General features: G+C 36.4%; 1 protein-coding gene and 1 pseudogene across 4 annotated transcripts in view; both read left to right on the top strand.

Annotated features, from left to right (window-relative positions):
• The window catches only part of EEFSEC (eukaryotic elongation factor, selenocysteine-tRNA specific), a 176,418-nt gene that overhangs the window by 118,977 nt on the left and 40,830 nt on the right, over positions 1–16,611 (top strand). The window lies entirely within an intron of this gene.
• On the top strand, positions 14,382–14,905 carry LOC117673849 (peptidyl-prolyl cis-trans isomerase A pseudogene; annotated as a pseudogene).

Below are 16,611 nucleotides of genomic sequence, written 5' to 3'. Positions count from 1 at the left end.
ATACACCTCTTATTTCTGAGACAACTGGAAAGTGTAATTTGTTAAAAGTGACCTAACAATAAGAGATACAAAAACAAAAGCCACCTGGATATATGTGTGTATTTGAGTTCTTAGAGGCAGTGGCAAAAAAGAAAAAGAAAGGAAGGAAGGAAGGAAGGAAGGAAGGAAGGAAGGAAGGAAGGAAGGAAGGAAGGAAGAAATTGAGGCAATATGAATAAATTACTTGCTATATGTGAATAGAATGCACAAAAAGGAAGCAAAAAATCAGGAGGAATCCAATAGTACCTTTTCCAACTAACAGATTAATTAAAAGGCATATGCTTATGAAAGCTTGTGCTTTTTAATAAAACTTGCTACTTGAAAAAGGTGTTAAGTGGACTCCTTTTTTTTTTTGCCACCATAGACTAATACAGCTTTCCTCCTACAGTGTCTGTAAATAGAAAAAGTTACATTCAACTTGTTATGAAGATGTTTTGGATAATTAGTCCTAATAATATTAGGACTATATTTGCTTTCAGCTAGCCTATTCACATAGTCAGATTGTAATCTTAAGTATGCTTTACTGGGTGAGTCCTATTTTATTTTACAGAGTTTATTTCTGAGTGGACATATATAATTTTTCTAAAACTTGCATTTTCAAAATACTGGAATCTTAATGCTGGAAAGAGAAATTTTGTACTGTGTGAGCAATGGCTGGCAATTTTAAAAATTTGCAGAGAATTGGATAGATCCTTTGGTTGTCAAAGAATGTCTTTGGCTTCCTGCTTTTTCTTTATGGCATTTCCTATTTCTTCTGCTTTCCTCTTAACATTTAACATCCATGTAATTGTGCCTAAGAAAATGAAAAGAGGACTAGAAAAAGGTTGAAAGGACTAAGAATTGTTTTGTTTTGGAAAGATAAAAATAGGTATAGTTTTTTGCATGGTGGAAAACTCTGAATTTTAAAATTAGGCATTATTATGCATATACAAATTCAGTCATCCAAAAAAGTATGACAACATTCATTTTGATGCACAAGTAAGTTCGTAGAGCAAGCTTTTCACAGCCAGTGTGTATAACATCCATAATTTGACATAATTGTATTCATTTAGACTTGCCAGTAGCCTCTTCTCTTTCAGTTTTGCAGTAATCTTCAACATGCTTAATCAGAGACAAGACTCACTTCTGTGCAAATGTCTATCCAGTCAGGAGGAAGATAAATGTTTGGATGGGGGGGAAAATTCCATTATTTGTGCTTCTCTTATGGAGCAATTGAGAAACAGAGCCCTCTCTTTTGTAGTTAAGAAATTAATAATCAGGTTTACTTTCATTTCATTTTTCTTATTGTATCAATTACTGCTATTTGCCATAGAATGATTGCATATTTTATCTAAATTCACACACAAACACACTTCTTTATGTTTTGATTTTGTTATACTTCCCAGGTTTCAAGCTGGTTTTCATTGTCCTGAAATGGACCTAATCAGGTAGCTGTTAGGAAAAGATTTGTCCTTCCTGTTGCTCTGTGGCCCTTTTGTCTGCAGGGGTTTTCTCTACTCTTTCTGAACTGAATAATGAGATATTGCTGTATGTATGTGTTGTTTAAAGCCAGCAGTGTTTTTCATTCAGAAGAAGCCATGCATATCCAACATATTCTTAACTATTCCGTGAATGCTTCTGAGTTAGTCTGACTTTAAACATAAAACATCTTTCTTTTACTATGCAAGAACAAATGAGATGCACCGAGAGGAATATCAGCTATGGTTTGGTATTAATTCCAGTAGTCTACGCCATTTTCTTGGGGGAGCTAGACAAACCAAAAATATGGTTATTTTTCATTATGCATTATCTTTGATTTTCCAGTGCTATATTTTATTTGCATATTTACTTTCTCTCAATAAGGTATTATTACTATTATTTTGTTCAATCTTTAAAAAGTTAAAGCACCCTCTTCTTTTTAAAATGAAAATGTTTGCCATTGCTCTCAACACAAAGTACACACAGAGAGAGATGGGAGAGGATATTTTGCTTCTAGACTCAAGATACAGGTATGATTTTTCAAAGTAAACTTACTCTAAAGTGGTAAAAGAAACATTTATTCAGAAATAGTTTGTTCAGCCCTGATTTCTGAGATTAGGTATTTTACAAACAAACATGTAGCTGAGGATTTTTCTTCTGATGGATAACACCTTTGAGTGTATTACTAGGCATCATGGTCTTTGGAGTTCATTTGCATAGCCTAACTAAAATTTTCTGCTAAGAAAAGCTACCTATCTTTATTAAAGTTCACCTATTTCTGAATGCTTCATCATTATCCCATGTTCACTACGTTCAACAGAAATATAGGCCTTTGAGGGCTTAATAGAGCTCAGACTCTTGCCCATTCCTAAAATTTAGCATCATAGCTCTTAAGAATGTTTTTTTTAAAAAAAAAATGCTTAATAGATGGTATAATCTCTGGATGGATCTAGTTATAGAAAATATGCAGTTCAAACACATTCAGCAACACTTGCTATCTGGAAAGGCAATTATGGGGGGAAATGGAAGCAGAGCACTTACATTTTGAGCCCATGTGTGTGCATTTACATGCATGGGAACAAGCTATTTGGCATCTATAAATCCAGAAGGAGTTGCTTTAAACACCAGGAATTTAAATGCACATATGTGTGTTCTGCTGTTTTTTAAAGCACTCCAACTGCTGCCTAAAAATGAAGACTCCGATTGTATCTAATATTGTCTTGCTGACTTTTTGTATGTGTACACTCCTTATTTGTATGCAGTTGTACCTTATACCTTGGTTTCCTTTAGCATTTTGTCAGGAAAAAACCCTGCAGAGCTGATTAGATGACTGCTAAGAATAATGCCACAGAAAAATGCAGAGACATAACAGTTTACTTATTCATGTACTTCTAGCATTGAAAAGGAGTAGAAGATGCAGTACATGCAAATGTTTGCCTGGCTGATTACAGCTACTGCTATCTTTTTATTCATCTACTAACCCAAGAGGACATCTGGTAACTAACCAGATATCTGACCTCCATTATACTACTTGGAGGATCCCAAATAGGTTGGGAGTTGGAGTGCCTAAATGTAAAACCAATATACTCAAGTGGAGGCTCTTATTGGATAACAACACACTATGTGCAAGTGGAGAGATACAGAGCCTAGCCCATCTGCTGATATGTCGGCTATTACCAGAGACATGTACCAATAATTACTTATTTTTGGCTAACGACAAACCCAAGAAGGTGGTTTCATTCTGTCAGTTTAAAATTTGATCTAAACACGGAAGAAGATGAAGATCTGGTAACTAGAAGTTTAAAGACTTGTTATGACAATGGCTTCAATCTGAATTATTTCCATATCCAGATAATTCAATTGTCAGAGTACCACCTAATATTTCTTTTGGTTTTGAACAAAGACGTAGGACAGTTCTTATAAGCTGCATGAGTCAATAAATCAGAAGAAAACATTTAGAATGGAGATGTTGAAGCCCATGGCAGTTATTCAGCTTAGAAATCTGTCTTATATCCATTTGGGCATCTCACAGAAATTTCCAGGAATTCTCTTACAATCTGTCACAGTACAATTTGAAATTTGTGCCCTTCTTCTTTCCAAACTCCTGAGTTTACATCAAATTGATGATTGCTGTGAAATTTAGAATGCTTTCTAGGTGCAATAGAAGGAGAAATTATGTATTATATACCACAAACTTCACTGTCAACCAAAACAAATGCTTTTTAACCCAATTTTGAATCCTTCTGGTTGTCTTTGGGAACTGATTTTGAAAGTTGTTCTCCAGTAGATGATTATCTTGTCTGAGAAAATAGATTAAACTTGATTATTTTTTGCCAGTTTGCTAGTTCCATCTGAATAGAGGAATTTTTGTCCAGATCTAGCTTTTATCCCAAAGGTGAATGTTGCCTGTCATGATCACAGGTTATCCTTTTTATACCAATACATAATTAGACCAGTTTTTATACCAATCCTTCTGTGTTCAATATTCATTTGGCTCTTAGGACCAGTGTTCATAAAGTCTTCGAACATCAACTGGTCTAATTATGTATTTGTACCCTATATTATGGGACATAGGAAAGACGTTTGAGATAAGCAGATGAATCAGGGAATCCATAGTTCTAAATACCCATTTCAAAAGTCATGTGGTTCCATTGGATATTATGAAACATTCAACTTTTTTCAGCTTTGGATGCTAATACCCTACTCAAGACTTCAGATAAAGGTGTCAATTGATCCAAGAATTACACATCCATTCATAATTTTCCCCATTATTTCCCCCTATTTTCTCTACATTTAGTTGTAAATTACTAAAATTCTATGATTAACTTTCCCAGGTGAAGTCATATTCTGTGCATGAGATGCAGAAATCTATTTTGGACTGCTTTCTCAAAGAGGACAAGAAAACCTTTTCTATATGGGTTTACTCTGCTGAGCAGAGACCCTAGCAAGTTGATTTTTCTGTTTTATTACTGCTCAATGGATCATGCAATTTGATTTTTTAATATAAATTTATATAGAAAAAATAGTTTGGAAGACAAAGAAGTACATAATTATGTTAATGTGGGTGAAGATGCTTGTTATAATTAGAGAGTTTTATATGAAGGAAATTCTATTGAGATTTTTAATCAATTGTTGATCTGCTGCCAAATCAATAGCAACAGGTAAGTTGATCTTTCTATTCACAATTAATAACATATGGTGGTTTCTAAGGTTAATGAGACAGTGCAATTTCAGTTAAGTAAGTAGAATTAGATTGTTTTGGTTCTCCAGAGATGAGTTGACATGTTCAAAGAATCCAACAGAGAATGGCTTATCACCGAAATTTTGTGAGACTTCCTACTGTTTGCAATTTTTGCTTGTGTGTTGCAATAAGACAGGATAATCTTAGTCTTTAGGGCAAATGGAATTTAGGTGAGTTTCCTAGCATCTTGCCTTCCATTTATTTGAAGAAAAATCAGAACCAGTGGCCAATATAGGTTTGCTATGTTGAACTGAAGCTGAAGCTGAACTGAGCTGGATTTCAGCAAGAAATGAATGAAAAATTCCAAGGGCAAATTGCTATAACTGTAAGCCAGTAAATTGTATTTTATTTAAAAAGGTGTAGATAAACTTTTTTTAAATTTTTTTTTATTTTTTATTTATTTATTTATTTTAATTTTGATTTATATGCCGCCCTTCTCCGGAGACTCAGGGCGGCTTACAATGCATTAAGCAAAAGCCTTCATATTTTTGTATATTTATACAAAGTCAGCTTATTGCCCCCACAAACTGAGTCATCATTTAACCTACCTTAGAAAGGATGGAAGGCTGAGTCGACCTTGAGCCTGGTAAGATTCGAACCTGCAGAAATTGCAGGCAGCTGTGTTAATAACAGGGTGCATTAAATCACTGTACTACCAAGGCTCTTTTATAATTCCCATTCTCTGAAATAAACAAAAATGAAAATCCTTATGTATTTGAAGCATAAACCTTTTTTTTTTTTTTTTGCTATATTATAGACAAAAGCCATCAAAGGGTGATAACTAGGGATGCATCACTTTCCTTTTATAAATCTTTTTTGAACAAATTAAACTATGGAAGGATAATATGGGGAAATCTGGATTATATTGATTATGGTAGCACTCACCCAAAGAAAAAAGTCTGCCTTCTAGTAAAAGGCAAAAGATTTATACGATCTGAAGAGGAACCAGAGTCTTGTGCTCACTTCAGCAGCACATATAATAAAAATGTCTGTTTTATAAGTAGGTGGTGAGTTGGCTTTATAACATTTTCAGGTGATTAGCTGACTTGATTTCCACATCAAGACTTATTTTCTTGATTTCTGGATCAAGGTTTATTTTTTGTGCTCTTCAAACAGCACATGTATGTGCATTTCTGTTTTGGAATACCAAGCTGCTCTGCTGTTTTAGAAAACCCAGAAAGTTTCCTAAAACTGGAAAATTATGTGAAATACGTATATCTTATTTTTCTCTAGCAGCATTTAGGTCTTAGTTACAGGAGATGTATAATATGAGTTTCCTTCTATGTTGACATGTCCGTGTTTCTCTGTGTTATTTCTTCATAGCTAGGAAAATAGTTTTTGCTGCCTCTTTTATCTAATCCCTGTTTGCTCTGAGATAACTACTGTATTGCCCATATTGAGAACTGATTAATATAACAATGATAATTTTAAACTAGCTTTCTCTAGAAAAACATGGCTTTTAAAGCAATTCAGCTTGCTTTAAATTAGCCATCATTAACCAGTGGGAAAGAGAGGGATGTTCCCAAAAGTAAATAAACTGTGTTAACCAAAAGCATAAATGAAAATGTATTAAATCCTCTGTATTGTTCAAAAGAAGAACTTTATATAAAAGAGTTAAGGAGTTGGAGAGAATAATAGCAATAGTACTTACACTTATATACTGCTTTACAGTGCTTTACAGCTCTCTCTAAGTGGTTTACAGAGTCAGCCTATTGCCCCCAGTGATCGGGGTCCCCATTTTACCGACCTCGGAAAGATGGAAGGCTGAGTCAACCTTGAGCCAGTCAGAATTGAACTTCTGGCAGTAAGCAGTGAGTTAGCCTGCAATACTGCATTCTAAACATTGAGCCATCATAAGAATAATAATCGGAACTCTCCAAAATGTTTGGAAAGTACCAAAAACACTAAAAACACAGCTAGAAAGTCTGTGGAAAAATCAACAAAAACACCATTACCTGACCAGCAACATATTTAAGAAGAAGAGTAAAAAAATACTTTTTTTAGGAAATGAAAAGCTTGCTTAAATGATACAAACAAGGAAAAAAACTCAAGTTGCAAACAAAAAAATACGGTAGGTGGTGTAGTTTTTGAAGAGTATGTTGTTTATGACATTAAATCAGCTAGTTATAGTTTAAAATTTGTTATATCAGAAACAGGAAAATAGCTGGGGGAGAACTTGAAGCACTATATGACAAAGAGGAGAAAGAGATTGCAAAGAAGCTAAATTAATCCCTTAATATCCATCTTTACTGCAGATACCTTTCAGTGTAGGTATTGTTGCATGAACTGTTATTTTCAGGAGCAGAGATTAAGGAGCTGAGGTGTAACGGGGCATGGATGTAAAAGACAGGATGTGATTGCTTGGGCCTCCCGGATGCTCATGAGAGGGCTTCAGATTTTTCTTTTACAATCTTGTGGCACCTTCCCCACAACTCCACTAGTACCTTTTTACTAGAAAGAAATGGCACACTCTTCCTCTATAGCTTTTGCTGGTGAAAGTATACGTTTAAGGCTAGGTCCTTCTCAAAATGAATATTGACTGGTTCATTAAGAATTCTAAACCTTTTATATGTAGCCAAGTCAGACATTAGAAGACAGTTGAATACGATAAGAGAAAAGAAATGAACAGTTGTTCTGAGCAGGTTGATCTCAGTCAGCTACTCCTGCTAGTAAAGGATCTAAGCACAACCACAGAACATACTTATATGGCTCAGATATCAGCCCATAAAATACAACATGATCTGTACTTCAAGTACCTTCACTAACTATAGCTTGCTATCCAAATTGCTAGCTCCCAACCCTGTCGTGTTAGCTGTGATTTTACTCATACTGGCTTCCAATCAACATTGGAGAAGATTCATTGCTTGATCATGTGCCATCAAGTTGGTATCAGTTTTTAGTGACCTCATAGCTAGACTTTTTCCATGACAATTGGAAAAGAGAAAACATCAAATCAAAACAAAAGGCAAAGGCAAAATGTCTTCCGTTTGTGTAAAACTTGCCTAAGAGCAAGTATTCACTTTCTTGACTGACTCCTTATATTTAATTTCCTGGAGCTTTAATTTTCTGTTCCTATTACCTTGACAGGTCACTGCTATTCTTTACTTCTTTCGGCATCTGAACCTGTTGAAGTGGGATTTCTCTGTATTCACTGCTTGTTGCAAATCACCTGTTCAACGATAGCCTCATTTCCATTGACATCTTAGTATATCAATTTTATCTTCTTCCATACCAATATGAAATGTAACATATTTTTCTGAACTTTTCTTTGTTTTGGTAATAGACAGTAGATTTCTCAAATTCAACCCTCATTTGTTATGACAGCTTATTACATTGCTGTCTCAAGCTGCTGGCAATATTTTCCCTAATATCATGACAGACTATTTCATTTTAAAACAACATCTTCATGGACAAGTGGAAGGTAATAGAACATACTAATTTATATAGAAAACTTTTTATTCAAAATCTTCATTTTAGCAGAGATTGCAGGTAACATTACAGAATTTCTTTCACTCTTCAGTATAGTTGAACGTCCTGCATAAAGTTAGCAAGAAAGTCTTTGAGAATTTATTGGTATCTAATATATACACACATAACTATGTGTATGCATATGTGATTGTGTCACATTTATTGAAGTGAGAGCCTCTCCAAGATTGATCTCAGCTATGCTTGGTAACTTTAGATACTAAAGTCAGCAAGCTGGTCATTGCTTATGAATTTGTCTATTTGTGATCCTTAAAAAAAATTCATGATATACAGAACTTTGAAGTTGCAATAGCAATATTGCTGCAAGCAATATGCTGGCTGTACCTCTCCTGTTTGTATTCTGCCCTTTCTTTTATTAAAAATATAACGTGTGGAGCTAAGATCCCTCAAATCTAATGATGGACTTGATTTATTGAGGACTGTTTGAAACCTGTGTGATTTAATAACCGTCTATGTCTCCTACACGTTTTGGGCAAAAGTTCAGTTTTGAAAGCAAGTTGCTGTGCTTAAGGTTATTAGTGCACTTGGGGGCATAGGTTGCAGATTTTCTTCTATTTCTCTTTTACAAACAAGGTAAAGAAGAAAATAAAGAGAAAGCTCCTATCTGTGAGCAATCTAGGGTAGAGTTTTTTAGTCCAACCCCACCAAAGAGTTTTAATTGGAGCTGTCTGAGCCAGCCTTAATACAATTTAGTTATCGCCAAGCAGAAGGATTTTATTTATGGAACAGGCCTCTCCAGAACTTCCTTCGACCTCTGAGAAACTGTGAATTTGAGAGAGCTGTTTCAGCCAGCATGCCAGGTTGGTGTATGCATTTCTTTAATAAGGCAGGGATTGATGTCTCTTACAGTGCAGAGGTTAGGTAAACAAGAGCCCCATGCTTCACTGGTTTCCATGTTCAGTTACTTGTCTGTAGGGATCTCAGAAGGTTAGGTTAAACTCCCCTACAACTTACAATTCACAGTAAACTCCCAGCATTTTTGTTTAGGAAGGTTTAAATGCTAATTACAATGATCAAACAGACTTTAAAGATTTAAATATATAAGCATTCGTCTTCTGGTATAACAGTTTCTTCTGGGAACAGGGTGTTCTTAAAAACACATTATGTACATGATATTGTTGATTCAGAGTCCCCATTCCTCAACAATATCTCTGAATCCATTTTAAGTTGCTTATCTTGTTATGTCTCCAATATAGAAAATACATTTTTCTTTCCTGTGAAAATACATTTTTAAACATTAACTTCAAAGTATTAATATTGAAAATTAAATATTCTAATATTTTTGAGCCCTTCCTTAATCCATTTAAGTTTTTTTATAGCCAAAACTTTGTCTTGCTTTTTGCTGTTTATTTTGAATTCCTAAAGTTTATGAAGATACAGTTTCATTTTTTTATATATTAAGAATTGAAGGCACTAACCTGTTTCCAGCCTTGTCATTTTGAAGGTGTCTAGCTTTTTTAAAGCAGTCAGGCAATTTTGCAAAGCTTCCTTAGGAAAGGAAGTATGAACTTAATGTCCTTTCATAGCTTTGACTATAGCTGGAGCAAGAATGACAAATTCCCTTGGCTCCTGATTCTCCCATCCTTTGGCAACCACTGCCTTGCAGCCTCTTTGTGAGGAGCAACCTCTACATATAGAACATCATGTGCTTAATCTCACATGCTCTCTTTTTCCAGAGAGGGACGAAGGAGCAAATTTACTCATTAGTTCCTTGTTCTTAGCCACAATCATCAGCTTTGCTTCTCACAGAGGTGTCTTCAGTCTGCCATTTCTTCCCTGGAAGTCACAATCAATGGAGTTCTGAGTACTACATCCTGGCTTTAAACCAACTGAAAGGGATCTGAACAATCCTTTTCTTTTGGGGCCCACTGGAGCTGCAAGCAGACAACATTTCCGATATCCTTCTCTAAAAAAAAAACACAAGATGACAGCTATTGGATTATCAAACAAGGTAAATTCAATTCTTTTTTTTCCCTTTTGCATCTTGTAATACCTTACAGGTATTACAAGGTAGTACCTTACAGGTAGTCCTTGGGTTACGAATGCAATGGAGCCTGCCCATTCCATCTGTAATTCGAGAATTAGTGGGAGTGAATCTCATACCTTGAACGACATCATTTCCTCCTTTCGCCCATGCATTCACTAATCTAATGTGTGGCTCGTTCAGTGCACATGAGGTATCTTGGGGTGGGGAAGGCCATGGGGGAGCCTAGTGAGGGAACAGGCCAACTACTTTAGACCACCCAAGGCCTCCCCCAACCCACAGATACATCATTCTCCCTCCCCTGGGGTCCCCACAATTGCTTCCCCCCCATCCTGCCACGCCAAAGATCTGTCTCCTCTCCAGCCTGTTTCTTTGCCTGCTCCCTCCTTTCTCATCAGCAAAGGGCTTGATGAGGCCTCCAGCACCGAGAAAGCAGCCCTGTAAGGCCGCATATGGTCTTCCGCAGCTGCTTTCTCGCCCCAGATCAGTTTGATGAGACCTCTGGCGCTGAGAAAGCAGCCCTGTTAGGCCGCGTACGGCTTCCACAGCTGCTTTTTCACCCCAGATCCATTCCGGCACCGAGAAAACAGCCCCGAAAGCCCGCACACAGCCTTCCGTGGCTGCCTTCTCACCCCAGATCAGCTTGAAGAGGCCCTCCCTTTTGGGTGTTGTTGTAGTGCACATCTTTTTATTTATTTTGAAATTGTATGCATGATCATTACTATTCCCTGCAGGAATGATCTTTTTCCATTATTGTGTTGTATGCTATCCTAAGAGTATTCCCAAATGACAAAATGATAATAGTAGCAATAGAGGTATAAAACATAATAAAATAAATTAGAATAGCATCCTCATGCCTGGCTGGAACTCAGAAACATGTCAGGTGTTTTTTTTTTTTAAAAAGATATATTTAACTTCTTTAAAAAGAGGTGTTATATCGAACATGCGTGCTTTAATCCTAACAGTGAGAATGGGCAAATCTCATTTGCTTTACTTGATTAACTCAGGAATTCATTGTAATTTTTAGTTAATTAAATTAAATATGAACTGTGGTTAGCTTGATTTGATTTAAAGTGCAGTGGCCTGTATTTGCTACTTGTAATAGTTTTGTGTAGGTATCATACCATAAACCCTTTAGCTGTTTTTGTACATATGCCAAAATGTGCTAAAATATATTTATTGTAACTTTTCCTAATGTATACATATTGTTTGCAGTAATTGTGTTGTAATTTTGCTCATTTCTACTAAGTATGTGAGTGTGTGTGTAAGCCCGCACATAATTTTAGGTACTATTTATTGTATTCTCTTTTAAGATTCATATCCTTCCATTTTTAAACTGGCTTGTAATCCCCATTTTACAAATATAAATGCAGGAATCATTCTATCAGGTTGACTAGAGCTCAGGCTGTAGATTGTGAATATTGTTTTTCAATTTCTTTCTCTTGATGTATTTGATATCTGAAATTGGGTAAACTGAGTAGATTTTTGTGTTATGGGTGTTAATGTTAACTTGCTGTTTCCTGAATGATACCCTGCAAATATTTGGGAACAGGAGGATGAAATGATTACATCCATAATTTGTAGCTTATTCTGCTCTATTTAGAAGGGTGAGTTAAATGCAAATAACTTGGCATTTAAGGAGGTAGCATGGTTAGTTGAAGGAGAAAATCTGACATAACTATGAATTTTTTTGACCTGGTTTCTTCCCTTTACTATGCTACAGTCTAGAAAAGATGCTGTTGCCAAGGAATTGGGGTAATAACCCAGTTTTTCCCCCCAGGTGTGTTTGTGGGTAGGTGTCTGTCTTATTTGTTCCATTGTTCTGGAGCGTCACATCTTCAGGCAAGGGTATAAGTTTAAGACATGATCCAGTGGTGGGCATTGTGCAATAAAGCTTTGGGAAATCTCTTCCTAAGGCGTCAAAAACTGAGAGGTAGTTGTGTTAGTTGTGTTTCACCAGACTCATCTGTGACACTTTCACATAACGCTATGTTTTTCTTTTCCATGAACTTCCCATTTGTTGAATGTAGCAGTTTGAACCCTTTCCCTTTCTATTTGTCCTTAGTAAAACTGTTGCCTGTTATAGCTCTGATGCCTTTAGGATCAGTTCTTAGTTTTCCAAATTCTCCCATTACAATTAAAAGTTAACGTGGCAGGAGTCTTTAATAATTCTCCTACCAATATTCTGAATCACAAACAATTTTAATATATTTTCTGAATTTTGCTGTTGACTTTTTACAGTTAAAAAGTTATGATAACTTCATTACTTCAGTATAACAAATTCACATATTTCTTAAAACATATATTATTTTGCTTAGGATAAATGGATTTTTTAAAGTTTAATAGCATGCCTTGTTTTGTGTTTTATTTGAGAATAGTGTTTTCCATTTAAGTATAAGCTTTATTTCAAAATCTAGCCTCATGCCCATTTTATTCATTTTTCTGAATGATGAAACCCAAGATACATCTTTGTATTACTTCAAAAAACTATTCCAATTAAAAGAAATCCTGGTGGCCCCTTGGACTCCATACATATTAGAGGTTTATTAATGACACAGATTTTAGTTGAAATATCAGCTTGAGCCAATCATTAAGTCTGAACAGGCAATGCGATCTGCAGCAACAACATGTAATCATACTCTGTCCATTCATGTTACTTTATAGAGACCCATGCCTTTTGAAGCAGTGTATTATGGTTGCTGAAGTTGATAATGTATAGTGTTGGTCTCATGCATCCTTCAAGTACGACTCAGTCATTTTTTGAAACGGACTGTTTCTTTATGCAAATCAGTGTGCGGGCCCAACATTGTCTGCTTTTGTCGTCCTTAAATAATATGTGCAGTCTCACTTAAATGTTGTGCTTTGCATTTAATCAGTATTAATATGATAACAGGGATGAAACAACTGAAGCGAGCCCAAAGAGATTATCTTTCCTTAGCCAAGTGCATCCATTACCTTGGAATTATAGGTTTCTATTAAATGAAACTGACAGATGGGCATTTGGAGGTAGCTGTGGAAGAGAGCAGGAAAGGCTGAGATGAAGGGGAGAGCAAGGGCAAAGTTAAAGTTGAGGAAATCTCTATGAAAATAAAAAGAAATCATCCATCTTGATAGGTTGGCATTTTACCCTCCTGGTGCACTTTATTGATGCTGAAATTGAATCTTGCAGAATTCAGAGATTATACTAATGTGATTATCCAGAAATAAGTGGCAGTTTCAGAACAAAAATTCACCATTGACTAGAAAAAATCAGTCCTGTTCCTTGACCAAACTAATGTCCTAAACTTTTGGAAGAAAGCAAAGGGAGGGAACTTTATGAAAGCGCGGGAAGTGGGGGGGACCTCCATTGAAGCATTTCCATCTAGTCATTAAACAATAAATCAAATAAATCTCTCCATTTAGGAACTGTTGCAACAATGTTAAAAGCTGTGACTAAAAAGGAACCAAGACAATAATACTATAAATAATTGTAGATGTGGAAGATTGCACAGAGAAAATAACATAATTAAAATGATTTTACAAGATGGGCAGTTCACTAAGATAGATAGTGTAATGCAATATGTTAAAATATCTGTTGTTTAATGCAAGATTGTAGATGGGAAGCATCTGTCTTGACAATAAATTACCAAGAATGACCCTTGCTGCAGTACTATATTGGAGAAATCTTTACTTTTTAAGAAATAAAGAATTATATACATAATGTGTTTTGGTCTAGTGTATACACAGTTTTATAAGTTAATATAGCTTGGTCTAGTGTATAACCAGTTTGATTTAGTGGTTAAGGCATCTGGCTAGAAATCAAGGGACTCTGAGTTGTGGTCCCATCTTCGGCATGAGGAAAACTGGGTGACTTTTTACCCTTATACGATTGTTGTCATGGGGAAATAGAAGGAAGATAGAGTATTAGGTATGTTCGCTGCCTGGAGTTATTTATAAAAATAATAAAGGGAGGATATAAATAAATATCAAGTGGGTGGGGTTTTTCTCTGGCAGCTCTTTTTTAAGCAGAACATAAAGCAGTAGTTGGTGAATCTCCAATATTCAGGTTTGAATAAGAGTTAAAAGAGTTTCCCGCTGCACCGCATTAGCTGGTGTGGAGCTGTGGTTGCTGGTCCTTGTCTGTGGCTAGTGCCACACTTTTTTTAAAAAACTCTTACATTTCATTCACACAGTGCATTTCCCTCAGCTATGCCTAACCCTCTCGTGTTTTTCGATGTTACTGCTGACAGACAGCCCCTTGGGTGCATCAACTTAGAGCTGTTTGCAGACACAGTTCCAAAGACAGCAGAAAATTTCCGTGTGTTGAGCATTGGGGGGAAAAGATTCGGTTACAAGGGATCATGCTTTCACAAAGTCATTCCTGGATTCATGTGTCAGGGTGGTGACTTTACCCGCCATAATGGAACAAGCGGTAAATCTATTTATGGTGAGAAGTTTGTTGATGAGATTTTCATGCTCAAACACACAGGCTCTGGCAGTTTATCTATGGTGAATGCTTGTCCCAATACAAATGGGTCTCAGTTCTTCATCTGCACTGAGAAAACTGAATGGTTGGATGGGAAACATGTGGTCTTTGGCCAAGTCAGAGTGGGAATGGACGTTGGGAGGAAAACAGAGAGTTTTGGCTCAAAGAATGGCAAACCAAGAAGATAATCATCTCTGATTGTGGAGATATGAAATAACATTCTGATGATGTAGAGCTGATGTAGTTCCCATCTTCAGAAAAGGAAAAACATAGATCCAGGAAACTACAGACCTATCAGCCTGACCTTAATACCAGGGAAGATTCTGGAAAATATAATCAAGCAACGAATCAGCGAACACCTAGAAGCAAACAAAGTAATAACCAAAAGCCAACATGTGTTTGTCAAAAACAGATCATGCCAGACTAATCTTATTGCATTCCTTTACAAAGTGACAAAATTAGTGGACCAGAGAAATGCAATCGATATAATTTACTTGGACTTCAGTAAGGCATTTGATAAAGTAGAGCATGACCTACTACTAGATAAAGTAGAAAAATGTGCGTTAGACAGCATCACCACCAGATGGATTCATAACATACTGACCAAATGCACTCAACGTGTATCCTCAATGGAACTACATCTACATGGAGGGAAGTATGCAATGGGGTACCCCAGGGCTCTGTTTTAGGCCCAGTACTCTTCAACATCTTCATCAATGATTTGGACGAGGGGACAGATGGGAAACTTATCAGATTTGTAGACAACACCAAGCTAGCAGGAATAGCTAACACGCTGGAAGATAGGCTTAAGATACAGAAGGATCTTGACAGACTTGAACATTGGGCGCTATCTAACAAAATGAAATTGAATGAGGGAAAAAGTAAGATTCTACATTTAGGCCAGAAAAACAAAATGCACAGGTGGCTCAATAGTAGTAACTGTGAGAGGGATTTTGGAGTCCTAGTGGAGTCATGAGCCAGCAGTGTGCAGCAGCTGCCAAAAAAGCCAACACAGTTCTAGGCTGCATAAACAGAGGGATAGAATCAAGATCACGTGAAGTGTTAATACCACTTTATAATGCCTTGGTAAGGCCACACTTGGAATACTTGGCATCCAGTTTTGGTTGCCACGATGTAAAAAAGATGTTGAGACTCTAGAAAGAGTGCAGAGAAGAGCAACAAAGATGATTAGGGGACTGGAGGCTAAAACATATGAAGAATGGTTGCAGGAACTGAGTATGTCTAGTTTAATGAAAAGAAGGACCAGGGGTGACATGATAGCAGTGTTCCAATATCTCAGGGGCTGCCACAAAGAAGAGGGAGTCAAGCTATTCTCCAAAGCACCTGAGGGCAAGACAAGAAGCAATGGGTGGAAACTAATCAAGGAGAGAAGCAACCTAGAACTAAGGAGAAATTTCCTGACAGAACAATTAATCAGTGGAACAACTTGCCTCCAGAAGTTGTAAATGCTCCAACACTGGAAGTTTTTAAGAAGAGATTAGATAACCATTTGTCTGAAGTGGTGTAGGGTTTCCTGCCTAGGTAGGGGATTGGACTAGAAGATCTCCAAGGTTCCTTCCAACTCTGTTATTCTATATTCTGTATTCTTGTTGTCTTAACAAATTGACCATTCCTTCTGTAGCTGGGGTTAGTCCCCTCTAAATCTTTATGCTCCTTACTTACTGTTGTGTTTCTGTTGGGTTTCAATTTCTGCTCCCTCACAAGTCCAGCTGGACTGAAGACAAATTTGTTTTCAAAATGAAATAAAACATGTTACAAAAAAAAAAAAAGTTAAAAGAGATTAGTAGGACAAGAGAATAGCCTCTTCAGCGAATCCCTCGGAATTTAGAGTTTTTGTTGTTTTACTAATCTCCAAAAGCTAAGCAGAATCAGACATACTTATATATTGAATGGGAGACCATCGGGAAATCCTAGAGC

This window comes from Pantherophis guttatus, chromosome 2, assembly GCF_059756535.1.
Source record: "Pantherophis guttatus breed Tessera chromosome 2, ASM5975653v1, whole genome shotgun sequence".
NCBI lineage: Eukaryota > Metazoa > Chordata > Lepidosauria > Squamata > Colubridae > Pantherophis > Pantherophis guttatus.
The sequence above is the reverse complement of the archived record's forward strand: the minus strand, read 5'-3'. Positions and strand labels throughout refer to the sequence as shown.